This window comes from Schistocerca nitens, chromosome 3 (assembly GCF_023898315.1).
Source record: "Schistocerca nitens isolate TAMUIC-IGC-003100 chromosome 3, iqSchNite1.1, whole genome shotgun sequence".
In the NCBI taxonomy this organism is placed as follows: domain Eukaryota; kingdom Metazoa; phylum Arthropoda; class Insecta; order Orthoptera; family Acrididae; genus Schistocerca; species Schistocerca nitens.
In genome coordinates this window covers 49,481,488-49,506,930 of record NC_064616.1, presented here as the reverse complement: position 1 = coordinate 49,506,930, position 25,443 = coordinate 49,481,488, and the positions used below count along the sequence as shown (strand labels likewise).

The 25,443-nt window shown below is 41.4% G+C and overlaps 1 protein-coding gene across 1 annotated transcript in view; it reads left to right on the top strand.

Moving 5' to 3' along the window:
- Positions 1 to 25,443, top strand: part of LOC126249065 (uncharacterized) — a 54,740-nt gene that overhangs the window by 14,459 nt on the left and 14,838 nt on the right. Inside the window, exon 2 of the mRNA XM_049950716.1 lies at positions 12,388 to 12,507. The gene's annotated coding sequence lies outside the window, so the exon portion shown is untranslated. The remainder of the gene's footprint in view (positions 1 to 12,387; positions 12,508 to 25,443) is intronic.

Genomic DNA, 25,443 nt, shown 5'->3' with positions numbered 1-25,443 from the left:
TAAATCTCCAACATGAAGCTGTTGATGCTATAAGAGATGCTATTAGACCTGTACAGACCATATCAAAATTACTACAAAACACAAAACTCTTCTAAATGAAAGTACATCAGGGGAATTCAGTTTAAAAAAGAGACATGAATAGTCTGCTATGAAGGCAGTGGCAGGAATTCAATTGTGTCATTGCCGGGTTGCATTCCGGTGTGGAATATATGTTGCAAGAACAGTTCTCCATGAAATGCAGCCTGTTACTGTGTGTGAAATGCAGCAACTTCAGTATACTTTAGCAGACTTTGTTGTGAGCAGCTATAAATTGTGTGTATGACAATGATTTGGGGGGGGGGGGGGATGGACAAATAATTAGTCTCTAAATAATTAGCCTCTCTCATGAGGTGCAAGACGTAACCATCACCTTATGGTCTGGCGAATTCTTTCACCTGGCCATCATCAACAGATCATTGTGCAGACCCTTTTTCCAAAGTGCTGCTCTTGTTGCAGCATCCTTGTCCTTTTGCAAACTCACCTTGGCCATACAAATTCAGTGAGGAGCCATTGGAAAAAGAGAAAAAAAAGTTAACTCTTTTGAACAGTGAAGTGTTGACTCTTACAATGTAGGCATTTTTAATTCATGGAATGTCATAAAGAAGTAAAATCATGACAGAAGACAAAAATTTATGATACTATCAGAAACAGAAAAATATGTATACAATGCTATTTTCTGTACTTAATTTTTTTACAAAATGTTTGAACAAAATGAAGTTATTTTCTCACTTTTTATAAGGCTGTTAAATAATTATTTTGACTAAGATACGCCAGTTTTGCATTACATTTACTCAACATCAGCAGTAAGTTTAAATTGTTAAATGTCAATAATTTTTTTGACCTTGAGAGTAACTAGGTCTGACATAAAAATTTCTCAAATATTGCCCCACAAAATATTGCCCTTCCATAAGTACAATGACCAACTAACATACCATGCAATTTGCAGACTATTCAGGATGGGGGTTTTAGAGAAAATAATTAAGAAGAAAAAAAATTCAGGTTCTCTCATCTTTACATAGAAATATTTTAATAGTTTAAGAATTTCAAGCATTAATGGCGTAGCTGACAGTTAGCGGTCTTTCCACTGTATCATTACTCATGAAAGTTAGCCTCCTGTGACTATTCATATTTTCAAAACATAATTTTGAAATTGTTAAAAATTACATATTTTTGTAGTTTATTTTTCCAAATTACAGATGGAAAAAAGGCTCAGAAGTGTGTATGTGTTAGTCATCTCTGAGAGTATTGTGAATAAGGTTTTCATTTAAAAATAATTTCATAACACTATGGCGTGTAACTTTTAATCCATTTTTTATTTTCCCTTTCATTACATGTTCACAAATAATCCCATTTAGAGACGTCTAAATGTTTCAACAGATTACCAGAAAATCAAGGTATTTTAGTTTTTCAGAGGAGTCTTCTGGACTTTTGACACACATTTTTTTCTGAAACCTTTGAAATAATAATGTGACATATTCACTCTTGACCTGTATGATTAGAGATGAAATTGTTCAGATGTGTAATTTAGTGTCTATATAGCCTCTAGCTCTTATCAGTTTCGTCAGTCCATTATTCTTGTCAATTGCATGTGAACAGATCAGAATGTTATAAGTGTTAAAGGCTTCCATGATCGACATCAGTTCGAATAAAATCCTTTTGGGCATTTCATTGTTTTGAAACCAATAGAGGTTATAGTCTCAAAATGGTATGGCCCAATACTACCAACAGGATTTTATTTGAATGGGGTTGTCATTATAATCAGTTTCGTGCATATATCTTCCCAGGCAGATAACCAGTAGTGACATTCACACAAGAAAAGCAAAACAGCAGAAGCTTAAAATTACAGACCAATAACATTAATAGTTTACTCTTCAAATGTAAAAACTCAGTGAACAGCTGCGTGCTGATTTGCCTCAGTCAGCCTTATTTATCTGCCCACTGATGACCTAGTGCCTCAAGGATTCAGTGAGTTGCTACCTTTACCCATTAAATTATTTATGTTGCACCAAAGACTTTCGAACAACATCATTACATGTGTTCTAAACATAATTTCATCCCAATGTATAATAGTGTAGTTGCTTATTTCAGTTACCACAACTCATAAAAGACTGAAATTCTGACATTGAGAATGTCACATAAGTCAACAAAGCATGTTATTCTTTTTTGCTTAGAAATAGTAAAACCTAATAATAATTTAAAAATATGGATGCTGCCAATGGGCATATTTTATGACCCAGCAAAAGCTTTTGACTGTGCAGGCCAGTCTTCTTCACAGAGCTGCACAGGAGCTGACTGTCATTAATGTTACAGTGCCAAGCCAGCAGCTGACTCCCCATGACTAGGGAATGAAGTGGAGATGGAAAGGGTCAGAAAGTGGAGCTTGGCCATGTCATACAGCCACTTGCCTGCCCTACTGTATCACAAGTAGGTGTATTCATTTCCAGTGCCACAAGAGAGCTAAAGTGGCCATGCTCACCAAGCTGCCTCCTGATAGGGCTAATGCAAAGCATGGTATACGAAAGACATCATAGCCTTTTTAATTGGGAGAATGTCGTAGAGTTGGTTTCACTTTTTATTTGTACAATAAGAAACTTTGTTGCTTTAGCTCCCCTCCCCCCACCCCCTTGAATCCTCCTCTCGTTTTATACATCAGCGACTTACTACTAACATTACAAGACAACTTTACAACTGCATATTGTTAATGGAAGAAGAATAATGCAAGCAGCATTTACAACATCCTGAATTATGAGAATATCAGCAACCTGTTTTATATTTACATGACTACTCACCTTTGCCAATAACAATATTATGAAAATGATAGATTGCTACTCACCATAAAGATGACACATTTAGTTGCAGACAGGTACGCGCGCGCGCGCGCGCGCACTCACACACACACGCACTCACACACACACACACACACACACACACACACACACACACTTGCTATAAAAGCAAGCACACATCATGCACATTTGAATGCTATAATCATCCATGAGTATAAGTCCATGCACCAGTCTTTAAGGGAACATGAGTAGTATGTAATAATAAGCTACAGAATAGCTTTCAAAGCAGATTCTTTGTAAAACAGTTGCCATGCTGCTTGCCTCCATTGTAATTAGGTGGAGCACTCAGAAAAGAACATGTCGAAGTCACCTCATCGTGCAGCTTTACAATCTGATAATAGACTCCTATGCTGTCCTCATTTCCCTCTTTTGATGATCTGACACTCTGATAGACAGCACTCTCTAATTGTGACTTAATAGTGACACCTCTTTATTAATAAGTTCTGTGACCCATTCCATGTGATGGAATGGGACATTTGCATAATATTTTAACCTGTATCGTGCTTCAAAATTAAATTTCAATTGAAACAGCAACTCTCCTTCTATGGATATAAAATGGTGTAGGCCTAAATATAATTTTAACAAAATAAAATTATAGAAATGTTAATTAGTATTTTGTAAATAAGTAAAAATAGATGTGTGATGGAATGGGACTCAGACAGGATATAAAATTCACCAGCCTGTGAAACATCACTGATGTCTACATCTACATCTACATCTACATTCATACTCCGCAAGCCACCCAACGGTGTGTGGCGGAGGGCACTTTACGTGCCACTGTCATTACCTCCCTGTCTGAAAGCCTCCGTGCGTGCTCTAATCTCTCTAATTTTACATTCGTGATCTCCTCGGGAGGTATAAGTAGGGGGAAGCAATATACTCGATACCTTATCCAGAAACGCACCCTCTCGAAACCTGGTGAGCAAGCTACACCGCGATGCAGAGCGCCTCTCTTCCAGAGTCTGCCACTTGAGTTTGCTAAACATGTCCGTAACGCTATCACGGTTACCAAATAACCATGTGACGAAACGCGCCGCTCTTCTTTGGATCTTCTCTATCTCCTCCGTCAACCCGACCTGGTACGGATCCCACACTGATGAGCAATACTCAAGTATAGGTCGAACGAGTGTTTTGTAAGCCACCTCCTTTGTTGATAGACTACATTTTCTAAGCACTCTCCCAATGAATCTCAACCTGGCACCCGCCTTACCAACAATTAATTTTATATGATCATTCCACTTCAAATCGTTCCGCACGCATACTCCCAGATATTTTACAGAAGTAACTGCTACCAGTGTTTGTTCCGCTATCATATAATCATACAATAAAGGATCCTTCTTTCTATGTATTCGCAATACATTACATTTGTCTATGTTAAGGGACAGTTGCCACTCCCTGCACCAAGTGCCTATCCGCTGCAGATCTTCCTGCATTTCGCTACAATTTTCTAATGCTGCAACTTCTCTGTATACTACAGCATCATCCGCGAAAAGCCGCATGGAACTTCCGACACTATCTACTAGGTCATTTATATATATTGTGAAAAGCAATGGTCCCATAACACTTCCCTGTGGCACGCCAGAGGTTATTTTAACGTCTGTAGATGTCTCTCCATTGATAACAACATGCTGTGTTCTGTTTGCTAAAAACTCTTCAATCCAGCCACACAGCTGGTCTGATATTCCGTAGGCTCTTACTTTGTTTATCAGGCGACAGTGCGGAACTGTATCGAACGCCTTCCGGAAGTCAAGAAAAATAGCATCTACCTGGGAGCCTGTATCTAATATTTTCTGGGCCTCATGAACAAATAACGCGAGTTGGGTCTCACACGATCGCTGTTTCCGGAATCCATGTTGATTCCTACATAGTAGATTCTGGGTTTCCAAAAACGACATGATACTTGAGCAAAAAACATGTTCTAAAATTCTACAACAGATCGACGTCAGAGATATAGGTCTATAGTTTTGCGCATCTGCTCGACGACCCTTCTTGAAGACTGGGACTACCTGTGCTCTTTTCCAATCATTTGAAACCCTCCGTTCCTCTAGAGACTTGCGGTACACGGCTGTTAGAAGGGGGGAAAGTTCTTTCGCGTACTCTGTGTAGAATCGAATTGGTATCCCGTCAGGTCCATTGGACTTTCCTCTGTTGAGTGATTTCAGTTGCTTTTCTATTCCTTGGACACTTATTTCGATGTCAGCCATTTTTTCGTTTGTGCGAGGATTTAGAGAAGGAACTGCAGTGCGGTCTTCCTCTGTGAAACAGCTTTGGAAAAAGGTGTTTAGTATTTCAGCTTTACGCGTGTCGTCCTCTGTTTTAATGCCATCATCATCCCGGAGTGTCTGGATATGCTGTTTCGAGCCACTTACTGATTTAACGTAAGACCAGAACTTCCTAGGATTTTCTGTCAAGTCTGTACATAGGATTTTACTTTCGAATTCACTGAACGCTTCTCACATAGCCCTCCTTACGCTAACTTTGACATCGCTTAGCTTCTGTTTGTCTGAGAGGTTTTGGCTGCGTTTAAACTTGGAGTGAAGCTCTCTTTGCTTTTGCAGTAGTTTCCTAACTTTGTTGTTGTACCACGGTGGGTTTTTCCCGTCCCTCACAGTTTTACTCAGCACGTACCTGTCTAAAACGCATTTTACGATTGCCTTGAACTTTTTCCATAAACACTCAACATTGTCAGTGTCGGAACAGAAATTTTCGTTTTGATCTGTTAGGTAGTCTGAAATCTGCCTTCTATTACTCTTGCTAAACAGATAAACCTTCCTCCCTTTTTTTATATTCCTATTAACTTCCATATTCAGGGATGCTACAACGGCCTTATGATCACTGATTCCCTGTTCTGCACTTACGGAGTCGAAAAGTTCGGGTCTATTTGTTATCAGTAGGTCCAAGATGTTATCTCCACGAGTCGGTTCTCTGTTTAATTGCTCGAGGTAATTTTCGGATAGTGCACTCAGTATAATGTCACTCGATGCTCTGTCCCTACCACCCGTCCTAAACATCTGAGTGTCCCAGTCTATATCTGGTAAATTGAAATCTCCACCTAAGACTATAACATGCTGAGGAAATTTATGTGAAATGTATTCCAAGTTTTCTCTCAGTTGTTCTGCCACTAACGCTGCTGAGTCGGGAGGTCGGTAAAAGGAGCCAATTATTAACCCAGCTCGGTTGTTGAGTGTAACCTCCACCCATAATAATTCACAGGAACTATCCACTTTTACTTCACTACAGGATAAACTACTAGTAAGAGCGACGAACACTCCACCACCGGTTGCATGCAATCTGTCCTTCCTAAACACCATCTGTACCTTTGTAAAAATTTCGGCAGAATTTATCTCTGGCTTAAGCCAGCTCTCTGTACCTATAACGATTTTAGCTTCGGTGCTTTCTATCAGCGCTTGAAGTTCCGGTACTTTACCAACGCAGCTTCGACAGTTTACAATTACAATACCGATTGCTGCTTGGTCCCCGCATGTCCTGACTTTGCTCCGCACCCTTTGAGGCTGTTGCCCTTTCTGTACTTGCCCGAGGCCATCTAACCTAAAAAACCGCCCAGTCCACGCCACACAACCCCTGCTACCCGTGTAGCCGCTTGCTGCGTGTAGTGGACTCCTGACCTATCCAGCGGAACCCGAAACCCCACCACCCTATGGCGCAAGTCGAGGAATCTGCAGCCCACATGGTCGCAGAACCGTCTCAGCCTCTGATTCAGACCCTCCACTCGGCTCTGTACCAAAGGTCCGCAGTCAGTCCTGTCGACGATGCTGCAGATGGTGAGCTCTGCTTTCATCCCGCTGGTGAGACTGGCAGTCTTCACCAAATCAGATAGCCGCCGGAAGCCAGAGAGGATTTCCTCCGATCCATAGCGACACACATCATTGGTGCCGACATGAGCGACCACCTGCAGATGGGTGCACCCTGTACCCTTCATGGCATCCGGAAGGACCCTTTCCACATCTGGAATGACTCCCCCCGGTATGCACACGGAGTGCACATTGGTTTTCTTCCCCTCTCTTGCTGCCATTTCCCTAAGGAGCCCCATTACGCGCCTGACGTTGGAGCTCCCAACTACCAGTAAGCCCACCCTCTGCGACTGCCCGGATCTTGCAGACTGAGGGGCAACCTCTGGAACAGGACAAGCAGCCATGTCAGGCCGAAGATCAGTATCAGCCTGAGACAGAGCCTGAAACCGGTTCGTCAGACAAACTGGAGAGGCCTTCCGTTCAGCCCTCCGGAATGTCTTTCGCCCCCTGCCACACCTTGAGACGACCTCCCACTCTACCACAGGTGAGGGATCAGCCTCAATGCGGGCAGTATCCTGGGCAACCACAGTCTTAGTCCGATTGGGGGATGCGAGGGACGAGCTGGCCATCCCCGACAAACCCCCATCCGGACCCCCACAGTGATGCCCATTGGCAACAGCCTCAAGCTGTGTGACCGAAGCCAACACTGCCTGAAGCTGGGAGCGAAGGGATGCCAACTCAGCCTGCATCCGAACACAGCAGTTGCAGTCCCTATCCATGCTAAAAACTGTTTTGCAAAGAACGTCTGAACTAATCTACAGACAGCGCAAACAAATCGACAAAATTTAAACGGTTATTAAAATACAAGATTGCCTAGTAAATGCAGTAATGCTGCTACTTGCGCACTGCTGACACACTGCTCGGCAGCGGAAGGAGACTATGCGAATTTACACTATTCAGGTACTAAAACGCGATGCTACAACTCTCAAATACTATAATACGCCCGAAATTTATGTATCAAACAATGCAAGTACCAAAAACACGCAAAGAAATTAAGAATTAAACTATATAAGAAATGAGTGAGCTAGGAGTATACGACTTGCTGCTGCAGCTGCTTATCCAACGGCGGCAGGGAATGAAAAACCTTTGTCAGTGGTCAGTGTCCACCATATCAAAAATCTGAATTATATAAGACCTAGGTACCCATGAAGTATTATCAGCTTTTAATTTAAGTTTGAGGGTCAACTGAAGCATTTAGTGCAACATCACAACTTGTAACCAAACTGTCACCTTTCACCGTAAGGTAGATCTCTGGCTACACGACTTATCAGTATGTCACTTCATTTAAGATACACTGAGGTGACCAAAAGTCATGGGATACCTTCTGATATTGTGTCGGACTTCGTTTTTCCCGGCATAGTGCATCATCTTGATGTCACATGGGCTCAACGAGTTGTTGGAAGTCCCCTGCAGAAATATGAAGCCATGCCGACTCTATATCCATCCATAACTGCGCAAATGTTGCTGGTGCAGGATGCTGTGCACGAACTGACCTCTCAATAATGTACCATAAATGTTAGATGGGATTTACTTCAGGTGATCTGGGTGGCCAAATCGTGTGCACAAATTATTCAGAATGTTCATCAAACCAGTTGTGAATAGTTGTGGCCTGGTGACATGACATCGTTGTTTGGGAACATAAAATCAGTGATTGGCTGCAAATTGTTTCCAAGTAGCTGAACATAATGATTTCCAGCCAATGACTGGTTCACTTGAATCAGAGGACCCACTCCATTCCATGTAAACACAGCTCATCATCATCATTGAGCCACCACCAGCTTACCAGTGCCTTGTTGACAGCTCGGGTCCTTGGCTTTGTGGGGTCTGCACCACACTCAAGCCCTACCATCAGCTCTTACCAACTGAGTTTGGGACTCATCTGACCCATCATCTAGGATCCAACCAGTATGGTCACTAGCCAGAAGAGACTCTGTAGGCGATGGCATGCTGTTAGCAGAGACACTCGTGGGTCGTCTGCCGTCATAGCCGTTAACACCACATATCGCTGCACTGTTCTAATGGATATGTTTGTCATACATCCCACATTGATTTCTGCAGTTATTTCATGCACTGTTGCTTGTCTGTCAGCATTGACAACTCTACATGAACGCTACTCTCAGCCGTTAGTTAAAGACTATCGGCCACTGCGTGGCCCCTGGTGAGAGGTAATGCCTGAAATTTGGTATTCTCGTCACACTCTTGACACTGTGGATCTTGGAATATTGAATTCCCTAACAATTTCTGAAATGGAACGTCCCATACGTCTAGCTCCAACTACCATTCCATGTTGATGGTCTGTTAATTCCTTTCGTGTGGCTGTAGTCACATTGGAAACCTTTCCACATGAATCACCTGAGTACAAATGACAGCTCCACCAATGCAATGGCCTTTTATACCTTGTGTATGCGATACTACTGCCATTTGTATATGTGCATATTGCTATCCCATGACTGTTGTCATCTCACTGTATTGTATTCACATTCATTGAGCTCACAAACTCACAACCAAACATTTTACCTTGTGATATATCCTTACAGTACGCTACAAATCAGTTCACAACACCCTACATTCCAAAAACTAATATAAACACAAAAAAAGTTCTCTTTCCTGTTTGCACACATGACATCACATGCAACATCATCATTACATTGCGGGATGAAGCTGATATCTGATATGAGTAGGATCTGGTGATCCAGTGTGTTGTTCCCACTGTTTTTTTCTGAAGGAGATCACGTCTTGTGTATCATCTACTGTTAGAACTTGTCACATCAAGTACTAAATTGACTTTCTGGCTTTCAGCTTAACATCAACAGAGGAACCCACATAAATATCTGTCTTTTTGTCAATCAATTGCCAATTGACTTCATTATTTAGTGTGTGCTCAGGAATCTTTGTTTGATTTTCGTCTGAAATAAACTGTGTGCAGAGTGTGTTAGGTATAACATAGATATCATGAATTGCATCCAGTAGAGACCTAACCTGTTAAACTTGATCCCTAGAACAAAAGTCACCATTATTTATTTCATCTTTTTTTTTTCCATCAACACTGCCTTTATAATAAACTTACTGTCATGCTGTATTATGTGAAGATTATATAGAATTTATCACTTTAGTCACACTAGGCCTATTGCTAATTGAAGAAATATTAATGAAACACACACTGCAATAAATATCAAATGTTAGTTAAGATAAAAAAAATTCTGGATTTCCAGGGTGTCTTCAAACTACTTTCTTAATCTGTGACCAAATGGGACAAGTTATAAAAAAATGAATTTCAATGTTACAATGTTTAAGGTGTTTATTATTTGCAAATTATATGATTTTCCCGGAATTTCTTAACTTGTGAAACATACTTGCATTGAAAATACCATTAGAATTTTTTGTATTATTTAAGCTGCTTCTTCTACTGTGACAGAATGAGACAGTAAGAAATACAGTGTTTTATTTCATTAAAAGGCATGTTTACATTATGGCATAACAATTAATTTCAATATATTAGTAACAGAAATACTAAATAATTTCTTTTTTAAAAATAGAGAAAATTAATTTCAACTTACAGTAGAAAATGCTTTCCTAAACCATTTTTCAGGAGCTCCCTTTCTTACTAGCAGATACCTAAGTATTACATATGCAGTTGCAAAGAAATTACTTTGATCCAATTTGTATTTTATATTGTGTAGGCAACTTGAACTTTGCTGCAACAATTTTACTTTTATCGATTATTAAAAATACTCTGTAGTTTGGTTTTGCTTTTGGTGAGATGGCTCTTATGCCCTTTTTAAATGTAGGTTTTCCCCATAATACTGTGATTAGCTTTGCCAATCTTGTAATTACTTCACTTCCAGTTGATTAAAATCTGTCATCTTTTTATGATGATGTATGTACTCATTTCAGAATATAAAGTTTGGATGCTATTTATTTGTGACATTATTTAGGCATATGGTAGCCTGGTCAAATGGTGACATTATTTCTGCCTCAATATCATGAAAAGATATTGAAGATCAGATTAGATTTACTTTTATTCCAATCGATCCGTAGTGAGGAGTTTCTACAGGATGTAGAACATGTCAGAAAAACAATAATACATGACAAATATTTACAACTCAAACAAATAAGCTAATGTATCATTTCACAGGTCCCAAGTGGAATGATCGTCATTTTTTTAATGAAAGAACCATTTCACAAACCTTAATGCACTGAATTTAAAAAAAAAAGTTTTTTTTTATTTGTAGGGTAATAAACATGTAATAGAATTACTATAATACTTACTTACAATGAAGCACATTACTGCACTGAAATGGTGCAGAAGTTAGATTGTGCGCACACACACACACACACACACACACAAATACACAAATCAGTTGGTTCTACTGAGAAATTTATCAATGGAGTAGAAGAACTTGGTCACCAATAAATCCTTTAGGCTTCTCGTAAACTGAATTTCATTGGTTGTTAATCTTTTTATGGCAGCTGGCAAGTTATTGAAAATGTGTGTTCCTGAATAATGCACACATTTTTGTACCAGAGTAATTTGTGACAAATTTCATTAAGGAATAAATATGTTGGGAAGCAGTAGTTAGTATCCCTAGTTCCCTAAACAGGCTTCTGCAGGATGTTCTTGAGTTCTCACCACATATAACTCTTACTGCACATTTTTGTGCCCATAAACGTTAGTTTGACTTGATGAATTACCCCAAAAAATAATCCCATGTGACATTATGGAATGAAAGTAAGCCTAGTGTGCCAGCTTTTTCATTTTTATATCCCCTATGTCTGACACAATTCACATTGCAAATAGAGATTTATTAAGACGCTTCAACAGTTCTGTGGTGTGCTCCTCCCAGTTGAATTTATTATCAAGCTGTAATCCGAAGAATTTAACACTGTCCCCTTCTTCTATCTGCTTGTCATCGTATGTTAGGCATATACTCTTGGACACCCCTTAGAAGTTCTGAACTGCGTGTAGTGTGTTTTTTCAAAGTTTAGTGACAAAGACTTGGCTAGGAACCAGTGATTAATGTCCACAAATATTTTATTAGCCGATCTTTCTAAGACTACACTTAATTTGCTATTTATTGCAATGTTTGTATCATCGGCAAACAAAACGAACTTGGCATCTGGTAATGTTACTGATGAAAGGTCATTGATATACACAAGAAAAATGGAGGGCCCTAAAATGGAACCTTGTGGGACCCCACATGTAATTGGTTCCCAGTTGGATGATGCCTGATAGCTTAAATTATAATTCAGTGCAAACTTTTAGTATAAATACTAAATAATTCTTCATACTTAGTCTTTGTGCTCTTTAATGGCTTTACTTTTTTTTTTTTTTTTTTTTTTTTTTTTTTTTTTTTTTTTGTCACTAGTTGACTGTTTTGTGAAAATTATTGATCACAGATCATGGGATTGTAGTTGTATTATGCCTGTTTTGTTTATTTTTGCCACCATGCAGGTGTGCTAGAGAGTGCAACAGTTGTTATACTGCAAGTATATCTTTCTCTCACGTTCTTGATTAATGTAATTGATTTTTGGTTCACCAATTGTATAACCTACATTGGTTTTTAAGTATGCAGTTATCATTGTCATTGCTGCTGTTTATTGTCTTGTGTGTGTGTGTGTGTGTGTGTGTGTGTGTGTGTTTCTTGTCACACAAAATTACAGTATTTTTTTAAATTTATTTCCATTGGCAGTACCAGAGACTGGAACTTCGGCAGATAAATCCTGTGATTTGAAGTTCTCGAGTGAACTTTGTTTCGAGACCGGTAAAGATGATATCAAAAAAAGAATATGAAGGATTTCCTATCTGCTGCGTAAGTAATTTTAAACTGTGTGAAGAGGCAATATTCTTTTTTTCATAATCCTTGGCACGTTTTGGTTTGTTATTCATTTGATACTGAGCATTTCATTAGGTTCTTATTTTGTACCCTACTGAAATGTGGCTTTTTCCTAGGCTGTTTTATGTTGTACTTCTCTCTTTTTCGTCCGCAGCTCGTGGTCGTGCGGTAGCGTTCTCGCTTCCCACGCTCGGGTTCCCGGGTTCGATTCCCGGCGGGGTCAGGGATTTTCTCTGCCTCGTGATGACTGGGTGTTGTGTGATGTCCTTAGGTTAGTTAGGTTTAAGTAGTTCTAAGTTCTAGGGGACTGATGACCATAGATGTTAAGTCCCATAGTGCTCAGAGCCATTTGAACCATTTTTCTCTCTTTTTCCCTCTTTTTCCCTCCTCCAGTTTAATTAATGAATTAATTTATTTTAGGTTGTTGATAATGCCTTAAGAAGTTGTATTTCCTACTGCAACCTTAGTTACTGCAGCAACATCAAATATTTTTTCAGTGTGAATCATAGATCTATGTGAAGCGCTAGGCTAAAGTTTAGATCAGGGCCGGCATCAGTCGCAGTGGCGTTTCTCTAATGCTCATAGGTTGGCAATGCCTCTCTTTTGTGTAGCTAGTGGGGCTATACTTATATGTCAACAGTGAGAGAGAAGAGAAGAGTCAGTGAATTTTTATCATTGAAATTGAAACAATTCCCTTGAAGAGGGATAGCTGTAAATATTACTTGCATATACCATCAATTAACTCTGTTTTCAAGTTCGCTAACAACTGTAATTAACCTCAAAATGCTTTAGGAAACTAGTAGTTTTTACTACAGGTTTTTGTGTTGCTTTAATAGAGATCATGTTTTGTGTATATGCTTTAATTCTTATAGGAAATTTACAACTTTTTAGCTCGACACATCAAAATATAATCAGTGGGCTTCATTTAAAATTATTGGTTCACTGTTTTTTAATACATTGCACCAACCAAAATGCAACCCCACTGTGAATGCTGTCCTCGAACACAGGACGAGTTGATTTACATTCGTAAGTAGCTGGAAATCATCCTGACTACTGTGAAATGATTGACAGCTGGTACGAATCAGTGTGTTGGAAGAGCTCCCGAGAGTCGTGTACCTATGATACCGGTACCAGAGGTACCTCAAGTACTTTTTTTTCCTGTGGATCTTGTCTCCTCTGCAGAAAGTACAGGATCTGTCATTACTTGTGTACTTGACTGTGAATGGCATGTCAATGATAGATCTAAGCATCCTGTACAGGGTGGATGGTGACCAGGGAGAACTCAGGGTGTTGTACTGATCCCCCTAACCAACAAGTATGAGGTGCTATCTTTCACAGAATAAGAGGAGGCAAACACAAGAGGGTAGTGGTCCATTAATTGTCAGTAGTTCAAACATATAGTGAATAATGGTACTTATTAGGGAAATGACAAGGGACAGGAAAGGACACCATGTGCACTCAGTGCCTATGCCTGGAGGTCTCATTTAACATGTTGAAGAGGCTATTCCACCAGCCATTCAGGGAACAGGATGCAGCCAACTGCAGATTGTGACACGTGTTGGAACAAATGATGCCTGTTGTCTTGGCTCTGGTCATTCTGGCGACTAGTAGAGGTGGTTGAGAAGACCAGCCATGTGCATGGAGTTCCAACTAAGCTCACAATTTGCAGCATTGTCCCCAGAACTGATTGTGGCCCTTTGGTTCTGAGCGGAGTGGAAGGACTGAACAAGAGGCTTTGAAGGTTCTGTGAAAGCTAAGCTGTGACTTCTTGTACTTGCACCATAGGATTGAGAACTGCAGCATCCCCCTAAATGGCTCAGGTGTGCACTACACAACAGAGGCTGCTACACAGGTAGCTGACTACGTTGGGGTGCACACAAGTTTTTATTATTATTATTATTATTATTATTATTATTATTAGGTGACTTTCCATCCAGTCTACTTAATGATAGCTGTAGGAAACCCAGACGTATCAGTGTAAGATCGAAATGCCTCCCACAGATGAGAGTATTCCTATTATAATGGTTAACTGCCAAAGCATTCGCAACAAACTGCCAGAGTTTGAAATGCTCGTGCAAAGCAGTGATACTAGCTACAGGAAGCTGGTTGAAAACTTAAATTGATAGCAGTGGGATTTTTTGGGAAAATTTAAGTGTATATTGAAAGGATAGGCGAGTGGGAATTGGAGGTGGTGTATTTGTCGCAGTTGACGAGAAACTCAAATCCACTGAGATAGAAATTGAAGCTGCATCTGAAATTGTTTGGGCAAGATTCAGTATCAGGGGTGGGCACAAAATGATAGTTGGATCCTTCTCTCGCCCACCAGACTTATCTCCTGATGTAACTGAAAACTTCAGAGGAAACTTCAGTTCACTTCTTCGTCAGTTCCCCAATCATACTGTAATCATCAATGGAGGCTTTAGTCATCCAACAATTAATTGGGAAAATTACAGTTTTGTTAATGGTGGGCATGATAAAAATACGCTATGAAGCACTACTAAATGTCTTATGTAAAAACTATCTAGAACAGATAGTTAGGAGCCCTACTCATGGTGGTACTATATTGGATCTAAAGGCAGCACATAAACCTGACCTCTTTGCAGGTGTCCATATTGAAACTGGTATCAGTAAGCATGACACAGTTGTGGCAGAAATGATTACCAGCGTACAAAGGAGAGTTTAAACGTCTGTGCAGTCACGGTAAAGAAACAGAGATTACTGCATAATAGGTGAAAATAAAGCGTAGGGCTATAGATGTAGAATTGCTCTATGAAACACATTTGGCTGTCAAGAGAGCAATGCACGGTGCCTTTGATGACCATCATAGCAGAATATTGTCAAATGATATTTCACGGAACCCAGAAAAATTCTGGACTGCTTGTGGTACCAAGTTAATCAGCAGTCCCCAGTGAATAGACAGGATCTGAAATTGAAGGTAGCAAAGCAAAAAATGAAATGCTTAACTCAATGTTCAAATGTTCCTTTACAAAGGAAACCTCAGGAGAAATGCCCCAATTTCAACCTCGTACCTCTCAAAAGGTGAACAAAATAGGTAATACTGTCGGTGTTGAGAAACAGCTGAAATTGTTAAAATTGAACAAAGCTCCATTGCCTGATGGAATGCCCCTAATGCAGGTCCGGGGGTAAGAATAGGCCAGAGGTATTCCTGCCTGTCGTAAGAGGTGACTAAAAAGAGTTTCACACGTTTCAGCCTTTATGTGATAATCCCCTGTACAGTTTGACCTCCATTCTTCAAAATTTTCCCAAAGAGCGAGCCATTTGGGGAAGGACACCTGCATGGTGCATCATGCATTGAGATCTTTAGCCCCCTTTCTCGTCCTTGCATTTCAGTCCCGTTCATTCTCCATCTATTGGGCAAGGACACCTTCCTGGGTGCATTTTCCGCCATGCACTGTGCAGTGTCCCTTGCTGCCAGGTGGCCTTAGCTGCGCGTGGGGAGAGCCCCTGGTTAGAGTGGGTGGCATCAGGACGGATGACATGCAATGAAGCGTAGTCCATCTCTTGCTGGTGGTGAAAAACCAGCAGTCTCTAAGCGTTCATGAGCTCAATTCAATGCACAGAAGTACGACCCCAAATCGTTCCCCTCCCTGGCCACACCATGAGAGGAATGTCAGGCTAAGGATGGCTGCGGATCTTATTCACCCCGGTACCTTGTATGTTCGAGAGCTGATGGAGAATCTTTCATGGTGATGAAACCTCAGTTTTTTTGGTGAGCATTTAGAGTACAAGTATGGGGAGGTGGTGGGATTGTCCAAAATGAGATATGGGTCAGTCTTGAGCAAAACAGCATCCTCTGCCCAGTCACTTGTGACAAGCTGAGAGATGTTTCTGTAATCATCACGCCGCATAAGAGCTTAAATATTGTCCAGGGTATCATATTTCACAGGGACCTTCTTTTGCAGTCTGACGATGAGCTTCGCACCAGTTTAGTGAAGCAAAGTGTACATTTCGTCTGGCATGTCCACAGGTTGCCATCGGCGCCTTCATCTTGGCCTTCAAGGGTGATACATTGCACGAGGTCAAGTTGATGGTCTACCGCTGTGATGTAAAGCCCTATATCCCTTGCCTGATGTGGTTCTTTAAATGCTGGAACTTTGGCCATATGTCTTCCTTCTGTACTTCCAGCGTCACATGTCGAGATTGTGGATGCCCATCACATCCCAATACTCCATGTGCCCCACCTCCCATCTGTGTCAACTTAAGAGAGCACCATTCGCCTTGCTTGGCAGACTGCAGGATTCTCTAGAAAGAAAGGAAAATCATTGAGTACAAGACCCTGGACCAAGTGACCTCCACTGAGCTAAGAGAAAATTTGAACGCCTACATCCTTTACGAATGACATTGCTTTAGTTCTGGCGCCATCAGCTCTGCCATCCCCAGTCACCTCTCAGAGCCGGAACACTACACCTGCCGCCTTGATGGTGGGGGGGCATTTCCCTCCCTGTTGCTAGCGCTCCACCTACTTTGCTTCGGGAGCAACAGCCCCAGACCCAAACAGGTGTTCCTGGTGTTACCATAAATGGTGTGTCATCTACCATTGCAAACGCGATTGCCGAGCACTTTGCCGAGCACTTTGCCGAGCACTTTGCCGAGCACTTTGCCGAGCACTTTGCCGAGCACTTTGCTCGAGCCTCTGCGATGGAGAATTACCCCCCCCCCCCCCCCCCCCAGCCTTTCACGCTCTCAGTATGCAGCTGGAAGGGAAAGTCCTCTCATTCACTACATGCCACAGTGAATCCTATAACACCCCATTTACAGAGTGAAAGCTCCTCAGTGCCCTTGCACATTACCCCAACACAGCTCCTGGGCCTGATCAGATCCACAGCCAGATGATGAAACATCTCTCATCTGATTACAAGCGACATCTCCTCGTCGTCTTAACCAAATCTGGTGCGATGGCATCTTTCCATCGCAGTGGCGGGAGAGCACCATCATTCCGTTGCTCAAACCCGGTAAAAACCTTCTTGATGTGTATAGCTATCGGCACATCAGCCTCACCAGTGTTCTTTGTAAGCTGCTGGAACGTATGGTGTGTCAGCGGTTGGGTTGGGTCCTGGAGTCACGTAGCCTACTGGCTCCATGTCAGGGAGGCTTCCACCAGGGTCACTCTACCACTGATAATCTTGTGTCCCTTGAGTCTGCCATCCGAACGGCCTTTTCCAGATGCCAACACCTGGTTGCCGTCTTTTTTGACTTATGTAAAGCATACGACATGACCTGGCAACATCATATCCTTGCCACATTGTATGAGTTGGATCTCCAGGGCCCCCTCCCGATTTTTATTGAAAACTTCCTGTCACTCCGTACTTTCTGTGTCCATGTTGGTGCCTCCCATAGTTCCATCCATATCCACGAGAATGGAGTCCTGTAGGGCTCTGTATTGAGTGTGTGTCTATTTTTATCGGCCATTAACGGTGTAGCAGCAGCAGCTGTCGGGGCCCTCAGTGTCACCTTCTCTGTATGCAGATGACTTCTGCATTTCATACTGCTGCTCCAATACTGGTTTTGTTGAGCGTTGCCTGCAGGGAGCCATCCACAAGGTGCAGTCATGGGCTCTAGCCCACAGCTTCCAGTTTCCTGCCGCTGAGTCATGTGTCATGCACTTCTGTCAGTGTTGTGTCGTTCATCCAGACCCAGAACTTTACCTTCATGATGATCTACTCACTGTAGTGGAGACATATCGATTGTTAGGACTGGTTTTCGATGCTCAATTGACTGGACTCCCTCATCTTCGTCAGCTTTACCAGAAGTTCTGGCAGCACCTCAATGCCCTCCGTTGCCTGAGCAACACCAGTGGGGTGCAGATCGCTCTACGCTGCTTCAGCTCGACTGAGCCCTTGTCCAATTCCGAATTGACTATGGTAGTGTAGTTTATGGTTCAGCAGCACCCTCAGCATTGCATATACTCAACCCTGTGCACCACTGCGGGGTTCGACTAGTGACAGGAGATATTAGGACGAGTCAGGTGACCAGTGTACTGGTGGAGGCTGGGGTCCCTCCACTGCAGACCAGACGTGCACAACTGCTCGCCAGTTACGCAGCACACATTCGTAGTTCTCCTGAGCATCCAAATTACTGTCTCCTTTTCCCACCCGCGGCAGTCCATCTCCCGCATAGGCAGCCCAGGTGGGGGCTAACGATTGCGGTTCGTGTGCGGTCCCTTCTTTCCGAACTAGACTCCTTCCCTTCACCATTTCTACTTGCGGTCCGTTCACACACGCCTCCATGGTGTACGCCTCACTGCAGCTTCGCCTGGACCTTTCATGTGACCCTAAAGACTCCGTTAACCCTGCGGCTATCCGCTGTCACTTCCTCTCTATTCTTGACATGTTCCGGAGCGCTGAAGTGGTTTACACCGATGGCTGACAGTCGCATTGGCTTTGCCTACGTTCACGGCAGCCATATTGAACAGAATTCCTTACACGATGGCTGCAGTGTATTCACTGCAGAGGTGGTGGCCATTTCTCGTGCACTTCAGTAACTCCGTTCATGCTCTGGGGAGTCTTTTCTGTTTTGTACTGACTCCTTAAGCAACCTGAAAACTATCGAAAAGTGCTACCCTCGTTATCCTTTGGTAGCGTCCATCCAGGAGTCCATCTATACCCTGGAACGGTCCAGTCGTTCAGTGGTGTTCGTCTGGACCTCTGGTCACATCGGAATCCCAGGAAATGAACTTGCTGACAGGCTGGCCAAACAGGCTACATGGAAACCACTTCTGGAGATGGGCATCTCCGTAACTGACTTGCGTTCTGCCTTATGCCGCAGGTTTTTTCGTCTTTGGGAGACGGACTGGCATAACAGTACACACAACAAACTCCATGTCATTAAGGAGACTATGAATGTGTGGAAGTCTTCCATGCAGGCCTCTCGCAGGGAATCGGTTGTCCTCTGCCGGCTTCGCATTGGCCACACTTGGGCGACCCATGGTTACCTCTTGCGCTGTGAAGACTCACCTCAGTGTCGGTGCGACGCCCGGTTGACAGTGGCCCATATTCTTCTGCTCTGTCCTCCTTTGGCTGCCCTGCGACTTCATCTTTGGTTGCCGGACTTGTTATCATTGATTTTTATCAAACAATGCCTCATTGGCTGATGTGGTTTTACGTTTAATCCGTGAGGGTGGGTTTTATCATTCAATCTGAGTTTTAGTGCATGTCCTTTGTTCCTCTGTGTCCTCCACCCTAGTGCTTTTAGGGTGGAGGTATTGATGTGTTGCAGGGTGGCTGGCTTTTCCTTTTTATTTTTGTGGTCGGCCAGCCACTGTAATCTGCTTTCTTGTTTTACTCTCTTCTAACTGTTTCTTGCATCTCTCTGTTGTTTTCTTGTCTTCTTTTGTTCCTTTTAGTGTTCGTTGCCTTTCCTTCATTCTTGTGGTTTTTCCTTTCTTTTCGTTTTGTGTTATATGTCTCATCCGTTTTATTCTCACACTTGTGGCATTGTTTTATTAGGAACAAGGAACTGATGACCTTGTAGTTTGGTCCCTCCCCCCCCCTTTTAAACAAACCAACCAACCAACCATCCCCAGAGGCAGATTCTCCTTCTCCTTCTCCCTCTCCCTCCAGTCGAACGTCACTTAGCCCTAAAACACTTATATTATATCCCTCCATTTCTGTCTCTACATTTTCTAATATTTATTTCTTATTCACCACGTTAATATTTCGTGCAACAGTTCTCAATAAAGGTCTCTCTCTTTTCCTCTTCCTGTTTTAATGTTGTGCTTAGTTCTCCTGTGTAAGTTCCCACTTGGAGACCAGTTTGCGGACTTATTCCGGAATATTTCTTCTCAGGAACAACCGTACCTCAGAGCACAGTCCAGTGGAGCTAGGGATACCATATGGATCTTTAACATGGTGATTTCCCCTTTCCTTCTGTAACTTACACTGTTAGTCTTGTTGGGCCCATCTACCTGTGGTTGTGGTTTCCCACTCTGAGGCCAAGAGAGTACATTGCCCTCTATTTGCTCATCCATCCTCCAAGGAGGCTGTTGGCACTTGGTCAAATGGGTCTCCATATCCCAAGGGATATTCGGTCCTTACGTCATTAGTCGTGTATGAGATAAATGTTACTTTTTCTCTGTCACATGGAGGTGACATCAGGATTTTCCTTTCATTGAGTCTAAGACCAAATGGATCTCCCAAGACTCTCCAGTACTGTGTATAAATACAATTACTTTAACAGTGTAAAAATATAAGTAGAATTTTGATGTTAACATTGATAAAAATCAGTTGTGCTTTGAATATGTGCGTTACAATGGAATTTAAATATTACTTGTTTCAATAAATCCTCAGTGCAGGAAGTTTGACAACATGAGGAATTGTTTCTGGATTATCTATCACCTTTTCTTTCTGGTGAGATAAAATTTCTTGAAAAGGTAATTACTTTTTGTAATACGAAATTTAGTAAATTGCATGTTTCATGAATTTCAGTGTTGCTTCCATTATGCGGTAATTTCAAAAATTATTTACAAGTTGTGGTCAATAACAAACTAGACTGAGAATCATTGTGATCTAAATTGCACCACAATTGGTTAGTATTGTTTTATTGCATATTTTCAATAGTTTTGGCGGCGGCGGCGGTAGTGGAGGAGGAGGAGAATTATTTCACCTTTTTTGGTGTTAGTTTACTGGTTTCTACCCACTCCTTTAATTTCTCAAGGTCCTGGCTTGGAGTGGTGGACCCCCATTTTACACACACAAGCAAATCAATGCACATATCACCAGGATTCATTGTAAAACAGTTGAAACATTGCTGCCATTGATTTTCAAATTTGGCTTTGGTCAGCTTAAACAAATGCAATGAACAGTTTGTGCAAAGCTTTCTTGCAGTTAATTCTTCATGGAGAATTTACTGTAATTTTTTTCTGATGTGCCTTTGGCACAGCTGTTTCATATGCTTTTGATTGCTGCCTCTACAATACTGTATTTGCACTTTCTTGACATTTTCGCATACGATTGGTTGTGGGATGTCCTTCCCACAGATAAACTTCAAGAAAAATATGGTGTGTTGGAATTCAGCTACCAGTCTGTTTGTTGTTGAAATGTGTAGGGGACTTCTTATAAACCTGTAGCAATTTTGAGAGTGCCTGTGCTGATAAACTGTCAAAAATACATCATTTTATGATGACTTATTATACCAGAGTAACCATTTGAATGAAACATACTCAACATGACCACCTGAAAAGGCAATGTGAGCAAAACTAGTTCATTGTCCAAATTGGCACTTGAATTATGTTATTGCGTAACATGTACAACAAACAGAAACAAAATTTCAACAATATCAATGTTCTCTCTGTCCCTTGAATTTCTTTTCCTTGGCCTCATAGTAGACCTAACAATCCATTTAGATTGTCACTTTTCTCATTAGAATAATCACAGTCTTTGGGCACATATAAATTAGCAGGTTAATTTATTTTATGTGTTTTCATTCATTGATATTGTTCTGGATATTCTGAGTAACTTCCATGTAAGAGTAAGGTACTCTTTGCACAAAAGAAACAATGTAGAATTAGGTACATACACAGCCTGTTTTTATTCTGTTTTATTTATTGACTCATAGCCTGCCCTCGTACAGATAATATATAAATGTTACAGAATGTTACTATTACATTGTGTTGTGGGTGCATTGTGTTGGTGTTAGATGTGGGTGTCTGCTGAAAAACAGTTTATCAGAAATGTGTGTTGTTAGTTGTGGGATCCTATATTGCCAGCAGAACTGTCACAGTGGCTTTGGATGACTAAGCTTAAAAGTTTATGCAAGAAGACAGGTGTAATTTCATTCAATCTGGGACACCCAGAGAAAAGGTTGTTGACCACCTCTTCTCTACAAGATTTATTTATTTATTTTGCTGTTAAGATCTGTATGGTCCATGATGTATATGCTGTGATAGGTCATACATTCCATTAATTCCAAAACCAACAGTTGTATCCTAATTATATCATACACAGCTGTGGCATTCAGTCACAATTCCTATATACAACATTGTTTGAAAGTACAATAATAATTTGAAAGACCACAGTTCAGTTAGTGGTTTGTGCAGCCTTTCACTGCTCAGTCTAAAATATATAAACTGTTTGGAAGAGCAATAAAGAAATGTAACTGGAAGATAGTAAGAGGAGCTAATAATAGAAAGTAGGAAGAGAGATGATTATGTCCCCTTCACAGCTGCCTAGAGGGGGAAGGGGGAGGGGTTTGGTGGCCTTTTAATATATGTCTAGCATATTTCCTTTATCCACGTGGATATATTCTATTACAACATATTTCCTCTTCCATATAGTCAGGTGTGGCTCCAGCTTTATAGATCGAGAGCCTTAGCTCCCCTTAAAAAGCCATTGTTAGTACTAAGAAACATTACGGTACAGTGCAAAGTTACAACTGGAACCTCATTGGAAAACATCCTCTGCCTTAAATGAGTACATTGGTTGCTATGGAATGGTGTAGATGGTATGGAACTGTTGTTATGTGATCATGTGACCTACCATGCTGACATAAATGGTTTCATTAAAGTGATTTGAATGTGCCAGTTTGTTGTATGCAATCAGCGTAGTAAGGTGGATCGACATGGAGTTGTGACACAGTGAGAGAAAGAAACTGTTGTGTTTGGACATACCCATGACTATATCATGAATGAAGCTGGTTTTTGGTGTATCAGCACAGTTAGTCTGATGTGTCTGCAAGGAATGGTATACCACACATGGCCATGAAACATGGTGTAAAAAGATCATAACCTGCAGGATCTGGAGACAAACAAGCGTCACGCATTGACAGTGACAGTCCATTTCAAAACGGGAAGAATTTGCTGCTGAATGCAGGTCCATGTCGATCAGTTCCTAAATGAACATTGTGAAGGGAACTACATACTGTGGACACTTAGTCTGGTACGTAGTGAAAGGCCATCGCTCACAACAGTACATAAAACTATGTGCCTTCAATGGAAGAAACAACAGAGAAACTGGACAGTAGCAGATTGGAGGCACGTAATGTGGTCTGATAATTTGCCATTTTACCTGCTTTCAAACGATGCAGTATCTCAAGTGTACCAATGGTCCAATGAGACATTTTTGTACCATAGTGTGTGGAGGGTATGCAGCTAGGGCTGTAAGTGGGTCTGTGCAGTTTCGGGAATGTTTTACGTACCGTGATGTCAGTCCACTGATTTGTGTCTTGAATGTGAACCAGAATGTTTATTTCAACATTATCGGGACCAAGTGTTGCCCTTTCTTATACGTCCTTGGGATGAGTATGCTGTGGACACTCCCATCTCCCAAGATGTTCTCGGTCCAACGAACACTCATGCACCCTGTCACACCTCGACTGGCCCTTTAAAGCACTCAGTTGTAATTGTGTAGACAATGTCTGCCTCTGTTTGGTACAGCAGGTGAAACAGAGCAATTGGTATCCCCACATTTTAATAGTTTTATAGAATCTAATCATCAGTGAGTGGCTTCATATTTATAGTAAGGGAAAGGTAACCACTTACTTATACAAGACTGGTGCACAGCACACAGAAGCATATAATAGGAAATGGTTAACACTAGCTTTCAAGCTCTTGCTCTTTTTCCAATAAGAATACATAGTCACACACAACCACACAGACACCAAATGTGCATCCACATTGGTGCCCGCATGGTTTTGTGTGTAAATGTGTGTACTCTTATCAGAAAAAGAGGAGGATCGTCAGAGCTAGTGTTAACTATTTTCTATTATTCGCATCTGTGCACCACACATCAGTCCTCTGTAAGTAACTGGTTGCCCTTCCCTTATTTTACATATTTTTTCATCCAGGACTATCCATTATTGTTATAATGAGTGGCTGCAGCTGGCTATGGCATAAACAAAAATAGCTGTTGATGTCGTTCCTCACCAGATTGAGGCCATTATAAAAGTTTGAGATGTGTTACGTGACATTACCATGTTTTGCCTGGTATGCTTATTTTGCACACGATGTGGGGACAGCACTTTTTTTCCCTGTTGTTTGCGTAGTGTTGTAAGTGTGAATGTTGCTTAGGATGTGGACAGGTAATGGTGGAAATGTGAACTCCATATGCATAATGTTGTCACTGAACACTTTATGTTTACTGTTTGGCAATCCCTCCCCCCCTCCCCCCCTCCCCCCCTCCCCCCTTCCCCCACTTGCACACACTGCAGGATCCTACTCCATATTTTGCACCTGCAGCACACTAGTAAGTCCCCAGTGGTGGAATTTCGTATATTCTGTTAGCAATTTCATGGGTATTTTGTTTACAAGGTTGTTAATTATACAATATTTTTCGGGGTATCTTGCAGAAGTGTCTAGGTCAATTGCAAGTGGAGTGTTGTATCTAAAGGTGTTAAACAATTCTCATTGGAAGATGGTGTGTTTTGGAGTTCCTTCATCTCAGCATTTCCTGGCACCTATCTTGAGTCCTTCACGTGAGTAGGATAAGGAGCATGTCGTGTCAAAGCTTTGTGCCTTAACTGGGATTGGGATTGACATGGCATGTGGGTGAGTCCATACCAAGTTGTCCAGCACTGGTTGCTTGACCATCTCAGAAAAATTTTATATTTGCTGGGTGAATTCCCCAATGTTTAGTAGTCACAAAAATATTTTAAAAAATATTGTTTATTATTTTGAAATGGCGGCCATATTTCTTCCAGGCCGCATGCGTTTCTTTGTATTTGCTAGCATCTACATTTTTTACAATTGCTCAGTAGTGGATTGTCCTAAGCCTTTCAGATAAAATGCATTTAGTTAACACCTTCTGGGCTACAAATTAACATCATTATCACTTAGCTGGATGTATTCTTTAATATATTTTTAATAGTTCAAAGTTATCAGCCACAAATTAAAAAAACTCAGTTTTTGAACAATAATTTTCCAAAGAAAGATTAATTTCTCAGCTGTAATATTTTTTCTGG